We start from the raw sequence: 7,071 nt of genomic DNA on the forward strand, positions 1-7,071 counted from the left end.
AAAAATTATAGCTAACAGCATACATAATGGTGAAATGTCAGAAACTTTTTTTTTGACTGATAGGAAAAACAATGATGAGGTCCTGATTTCACAGTTTCTTTTCAGCACTCTCCTGGAAATCCTGTATCAAACCATGAAAAAAAAAAAAAAAAGATAAAGTAAAGGGCATGGAACTTGATCTTGGCATCTACTATGGTTAATACAAGAGTATGAAATCCTTTAGGGAAGGAAGTGTTTTTGTTTAGATTTTCTTGCTAAAAGACAAGTGGAGAGGTGAGGGGTTGAGTCAACAGGAGCCAAGGCAATGAAATAAACTCAGTGCCTCTGTGTTTTAAAGAGAGAATATTTAGATCCGAGAAAATGAGGCTGAAAAGAAGGGAGAGGAAAAGATTGCAATACTGCTAGAAGCCAAAGCCCATATTTATCAATAAATAGAAACTGGGGCCCAGGTTTTCTTAACTTTCCCTAACAAAGATATTTGAACTTTTATGAATGTGTCTCTGTTGTGACAAAATGTTCAGTAAAGACCTGTACATGTGGTAATGGCTTCTGGGAGTGTTGGTTGGTTTTTTTTTAAGGGACTGAAGGCTTGCTGCAGTCTATGGGGTCACAAAGAGTAGGACACGACTGGGTGAGTGAATTTCTTATCTAGTTCAACATGATGGAGAGCAGGAAAGTCATAACAACAGAGAGTCTCAGATCTTAAATAACTTAGCAGTAAAAAGAGCCCAGAACCAGAGAAGACAATGATAACGTAAGTCCTATGAGAAGTCACAAGAATTTGGTGCACTGGGGCTTCCCAGGCAGTGCTAGTAATAAAGAACTTGCCTGTCAATGCAGGAGGCTTAACCGAAGAGGGTTCGATCCCTGGGTCGGGAAGATCCCCCGGAGGAGGGCATGGCAACCTGCTCCAGTATTCTTGCCTGAAGAATCCCATGGACAGAGGAGCACGGCGGGAGGCAGTCTATAGGGTGGCAAAGAATCGGACACAGCTGAAGCGACTTAGCACGCACGCAGACACATAACAAGAGACACAGAATAGGGATTCTAGCAGTTTTATGGATATATTAATAAACAGAATTGGGTTTCCTTGGTGACTCAGATGGTTAAGCTCTGCCTGCAATGTGGGAGACCTGGGTTCGATCCCTGGGTTGGGAAGATCCCTGGAGAAGAAATGGCAAGCCACTCCAGTACTCCTGCCTGGAAAATCCCACGGACGGAGGAGCCTGGTGGACTACAGTTCATGGGGTCGCAAAGAGTGGACACGACTGAGTGACTTCACTTTCACTTTTATAGAAAATCATAGTACTGTAGATAACAAAGATTTTAGAAAAAAAATTGTAAAGGGAATATGAAAAACTTTTACAATCTGATTGCTACTGATCCTGATGTTGATTACTTACAAAGTCTGTTTTTGTAGGTGACGTGGAAGCCATGAAAAGGAGAAGTTTTAAAGTGTATTTAAAAGGCTGCACTGAAACACTAGAATTCATTTATAGAGAAAGATTTTCACTGAAGTGTAGCTGACTTACCATATTATGTTAGTTTCAGGTGTCCAACAAAGTGACTCAGTTATATACATATATTTTTCAGATTATTTTCCATTACAGGTTGTTACAAGATATGGAATATTTTCCCCTGTGCTATACAGTAGATACTTATTGCCTATTTATGTGTAGTAGTTTGTATCTATGAATACCATACTCCTAACTGATCCCTTGTCCTTTTCCCTTTGGTAACCATAAGTTTTTTTTTCTGTGTCCGTGAGTTTCTGTTTTCTGTATAGATTCACTGGTGTTAATTTTTAGACTCCACATATAAAGGATATTGTATAATATTTGTCTTTCTCTGGCTGATTTATCTCACTTAGCATGATACTCTCTAGATCCATCCATGTTGCTACAGATGGTAATGTTTCATTCTCTTTATCGATGAGTAAAATGCCATTGCATGTAAGTATGCATATATGTGGGCTTCCCTGGTGGCTCAGTTGGTAAAGAATCCGCCTGCAATGCAGGAGACCCTCGTTGGATTCCTGGGTCAGGAAGATCCCCTGGAGAAGGGATAGGCTACTCATTGCTGTATTCTTGGTCTTCCCTGGTAAAGAATCTGGTAAAGATTGGTAAAGAATCTGCCTGCAATGTGGGAGACCTGGGTTCAATCCCTGGGTTGGGAAGATCCCCTGAAATAGTGATATATATGTTATTGTTGTTTAGTCTCTAAGTCATGTCCAACTCTTTGTGACCCCATGGAGAAGCCCACCAGTCTCTCCCATCCATGGAATTTCCTGGCAAGAGTACTGGAGTGGGTTGGCATTTCCTTCTCCAGGGGATCTTCCAGACCCAGGGATCAAACCTGCATGTCTCGTGTCTCCTGCATTGACAGGCGGGTTCTTTATCACTTCTACCACCTGGGAGGCCTGTGTGTGTACACACACACGTGCGTGTGCGTGTGTGTGTGTGTGTGTGTGACACCTTCTGCCTGTTAATGGGCACGGGTTGTTTCCATGTCTTGGCTATTGTAAACAGTGCTGTTATGAATATTGGAGTGTGTGTATCTTTAAAATTAGAATTTTCATTTTTTCTGGATATATGCCCAGGGGTGAGATCACTGAATCTTTTGGTAACTCTATGTTGAGCTTTTTTAGGACCCTCTCTACTGTTTTTCACTGTGGCTGTGCTAAATTACTTTCCCACCAACAGTGTAGAAGGGTTCCCCTTTCTCCACAACCTCTCCAGCATTTATTATTTGTAGCCTTTTTAATGATGGCCATTCTGACCAGTGTGAGATGGTAACTCATTGTGATTTTGATTTGCATTACTCTAATAATTCATGATGCTGAGTATCTTTTCATTCATGTACCTGTTGGCCATCTTTATGTCGAAAGATAAAGTTTTTATTTTCTCTCATGCTTTTGAAATATTTAATCTGAGTAGAAAGTTGTCTAGAGACTACAGACTAAGAAAAAAGGAAACAAGTTCTTCCATGATTCTAATTTCTAAGTGCCTAAATATTTTATACTAGAATACCTGTTTGGTAAAACTAATGTCAAAGTACAAATTAGTTATCTTAAAAACTGAATCCCACAGTAATTATTTAGCTTGAACATAGAATAACTTGAGGATAGGATATTAATATGAATTACAAACAGTTCTCATTATAGTCAGAAGAGACTATTACTCTCTGATTGCCATATTTAGCATTCAAATCACAATTCTACAAAATTAGATTATAATAGTAGAAGCAGCAGCTCTAGTCAAACCAACTTTGGCAATATAAATATTCTGGAGGGACTTCTCCGGTGGTCCAGTGGTTAAAACTCTACATTTCCAATGCAGGGTGTAGGGGTTCAATTCCTGATGAGCGAACTAAGATTCCACATGCCATGCAGTACAACCAATAAATAAGTAAAATAAAATAAAAAAAATTGTTCTGGAGTTACAGTAAGTCTTTATATGAACTGCTTTTTCAATTATTGCTAAAATATGAGGGACATTCTGGTTTCATAACATTTCCTATTACCTGTGAAATCTGATCACCTTGTAATATAACTTATCAGGCACTTTTCTGTTTATACTTTGCTTAACTTCTCTGCTGAAGTTTGCTCTGAAGCATTGTTTCAGTTTTGTTTTGTTTTGGTTTTTTTGCAACAAACAGTATTGCTATATCAATAAGTCCATTGCTTTTTACAATTTTTTTACAATGTAAAATAGAATATTTAGTCTGTTAGCCAAGACTTCTTGGTATGTTGTTGCAGCTTATTCCAGAACATTCCTAATACAGCTGGGAAAGAATTTCTCACATTAAAGGGAACTAATAGAAGTTATTTCATTCCTTCTATATCACAGATAAACCATTCATTTAGTCACGGTTTCTGTACTAAAGTCCTTTCCAATAAAAATGGACATTTCATGCAGCAAGGATTCACACAGACTAAATACCTATGACGATCAAGGAAGTGATTTTTATATAAATGTTTTTAGGGTGAACAAGCAGTCAGAACTTCTTCTAGTGTAAATATTTTAGGAATTTGTTTCCTCTTTCATCTCTTATGCATTAAGTCAACTGTGTAGCGCAATAAAGACTTCCCAGACCCCAATCACTCATAGTGAATGATAATCTTAATGTTGTTATATGCTCCCGACTCTAAAATCAGTGTTCATGATGGATGCAAAATACAAATATTCATTCAAATTTCAAAAATTCATCATTGCCACCAAAACTATGAGCTTTTCCTACTTTTATATATTTTGTATTGATTATATCAACTTAAAGTTCCGATCCTCCTGACACTTCAATTCACACTTTAGTTCACTGGCTCCTCCCCAGCCATCTTCCAAGATAAGGCTGAAACTGTATTGCTATCTGACAAGCAGCTACACAGAAAATAGTAAAAAATTAAAGAGTTATCATTGGACTTCCCATAGGAATCTGTGGTGAGTTAAACTGATGTGGAAAAACAAAACAAAACAAGGAATGCACCTAGAGAAACACAGAATTGGACAACTACAGGCTAGGATTTGGTGTGCGCATGTTCAGTCGGTTCAGTCTCATCCAACTCTTTTGTGACCCCAAGGACTGTAGCCCATGGATAGTCCTCTATCCATGGGATTATCCTGGCAAGAATACTGGAGTGGTTTGCCAGTTCCTCCTCCGGGGGATCTTCCCAACCCAGGGATCGGACCCGTGTCTCCTCTGTCTCTTGCATTGGCAGCATGTTCTTTGCCACTGAGCCACCTGGGAAGCCCAGGACTTTGCTTCCTGGTATTTCCCAATCCTATTCCCTACCACTTTTGCTTGGATGCCCTTAGGTTGACACTGCAGTTTCAAATCCTTATCTAAGACCAGTAATCATGGTGTCATACAATTCACTTCACGTCTGCCTTCCTCCTGTGTGGAGCAGGCAAACAACAGCATCTCTCCCGGAACTGGGACAGACAACCCTTTCAAAATAACTGCATGAATCATGCCTACTTCATATCCTGATCAAATCTAGGTTCACTTCCAACAGTCAACTAACATAACCAGAAAATACATGCAGACTAGCTCCATCATGATCTCTCCTGTTAACTGTTTCAATCTCAGAGAAATTAAAATCCATGTCAGTGAAAAAAAAGACAATTTTAAAACACACCCCTTAAATCTGTAGCTTTGTAAGCTTCATCTACTTGGAACTTATAGAAGACCTCAGAAATATGTAAAAATAGAAAGTCTAATGAGTATTTTAAGATTCAATGTCTGTTAACTATTTCTTTCTCTCAAGATGTAAGCTCTTTCACCTTGCTTGGCTAGAAGTAAAGTATAAGTAATCATATCTTTGATTTTCCAATGGTTATTCCTTTTCTCAGTTTGGGGATTCATATAATAGAAAACTAAAACTGAAGTAAAAGGAGGAAGAATGTTGACTACCAATATAATTACTGTGATTGGATATTAAAATCTATCCCTGATTTTCCTGCCAAAAAAATACATGAGGTGTATAACAGGATGTGTTATGTAACCCTTATTGTCTGATTGAAGGAATAAAAGGAAGCACACTGATTCGTAAGAAGAAAATACTTTCTGGTACTAAACTCCAAAAGAAAACTTTTACAGATCCATCTTCAAAGAGATTTGGAACTGTATATGGATCAATATCTTCAACAGTCATTGGATAATTTCTTAGTAAACTTTTATAAGTCTCATTTTTAAAAACAATTTGATGAGAATATTTTTTCACAACAGTACATTTTATACTCAATTCATGAGGAAGACTTGAACTAAGGCAAAAGCAATAGAGAGAAAGGAATGAATAGGAATTAGTAGTGACTATATGGAATTAAGGATTTGAAAAAGGAGACATTGTAATTACTCTTCCTCTGTTTTGCTCTTCAATACTGACCTTCTTCCAGCCCGTACTTTTTCTCAAGGCCAGTGTTACTCAAATTGTGGTCCGTGGACCAACCTGTCAGACTGCACACCATCACAGGTATAAAAGGAGGTCAGTTCTGAAACTGACAGTAAATGTTTAAAACTTTTATAGCACTTTGACAGAATTATTTTATGAATGGTGAATGTAATAATTTAAAATTCAAGCTTGGCTATTTCCCTGGTGGTCCAGAGGCTAAGGCTCTGCGCTCCCAATGCAGGGGGCCTGGGTTCAAGCCCTGGTCAGGGAACTTGCGCTCCCAATGCAGGGGGCCTGGGTTCAAGCCCTGGTCAGGGAACTTGCGCTCCCAATGCAGGGGCCTGGGTTCAAGCCCTGGTCAAGGAACTTGCGCTCCCAATGCAGGGGGCCTGGGTTCAAGCCCTGGTCAGGGAACTTGCGCTCCCAATGCAGGGGCCTGGGTTCAAGCCCTGGTCAGGGAACTTGCGCTCCCAGTGCAGGGGGCCTGGGTTCAAGCCCTGGTCAGGGAACTTGCGCTCCCAATGCAGTGGGCCTGGGTTCAAGCCCTGGTCAGGGAACTTGCGCTCCCAATGCAGGGGGCCTGGGTTCAAGCCCTGGTCAGGGAACTTGCGCTCCCAATGCAGGGGGCCTGGGTTCAAGCCCTGGTCAGGGAACTTGGGCTCCCAATGCAGGGGGCCTGGGTTCAAGCCCTGGTCAGGGAACTTGCGCTCCCAGTGCAGGGGGCCTGGGTTCAAGCCCTGGTCAGGGAACTAGATCCTACAAGCTGCGACTAAGAATTCACATGCAGCAACTAAAGATCCCATGTGCCGAGACTAAGACCCAGAGCAGCAAAATAAATAAAATTAATTAATTAAAATAAAAAAATAAAAACCAAGCCTATTGTTTAGGTGCTTTTTTTCTTTTTTACTTTTATTTTTCTAGTAATTAATTGCTCTGTGTTTTATAAAAGTAAGATCTTCCAATGGCTTGAAAATTTAAAAAACACAAAACTAGTCCTTTACTATGGATGGAAATATTTACTCTAGACCTCTGTTTCTCCAACACCAGTGGCCATACACCATTCTCATGAGTCTGACATATCTGTACATTAACTTTACCATTTATTCAATAACTTTCTTTAAAGAAAATCACATTTTTATTTAAATAAATTTATATTTAACTGATACTATATCAACAACATCAAA

Source organism: Bos indicus x Bos taurus, chromosome 23 (genome assembly GCF_003369695.1).
Source record: "Bos indicus x Bos taurus breed Angus x Brahman F1 hybrid chromosome 23, Bos_hybrid_MaternalHap_v2.0, whole genome shotgun sequence".
NCBI lineage: Eukaryota > Metazoa > Chordata > Mammalia > Artiodactyla > Bovidae > Bos > Bos indicus x Bos taurus.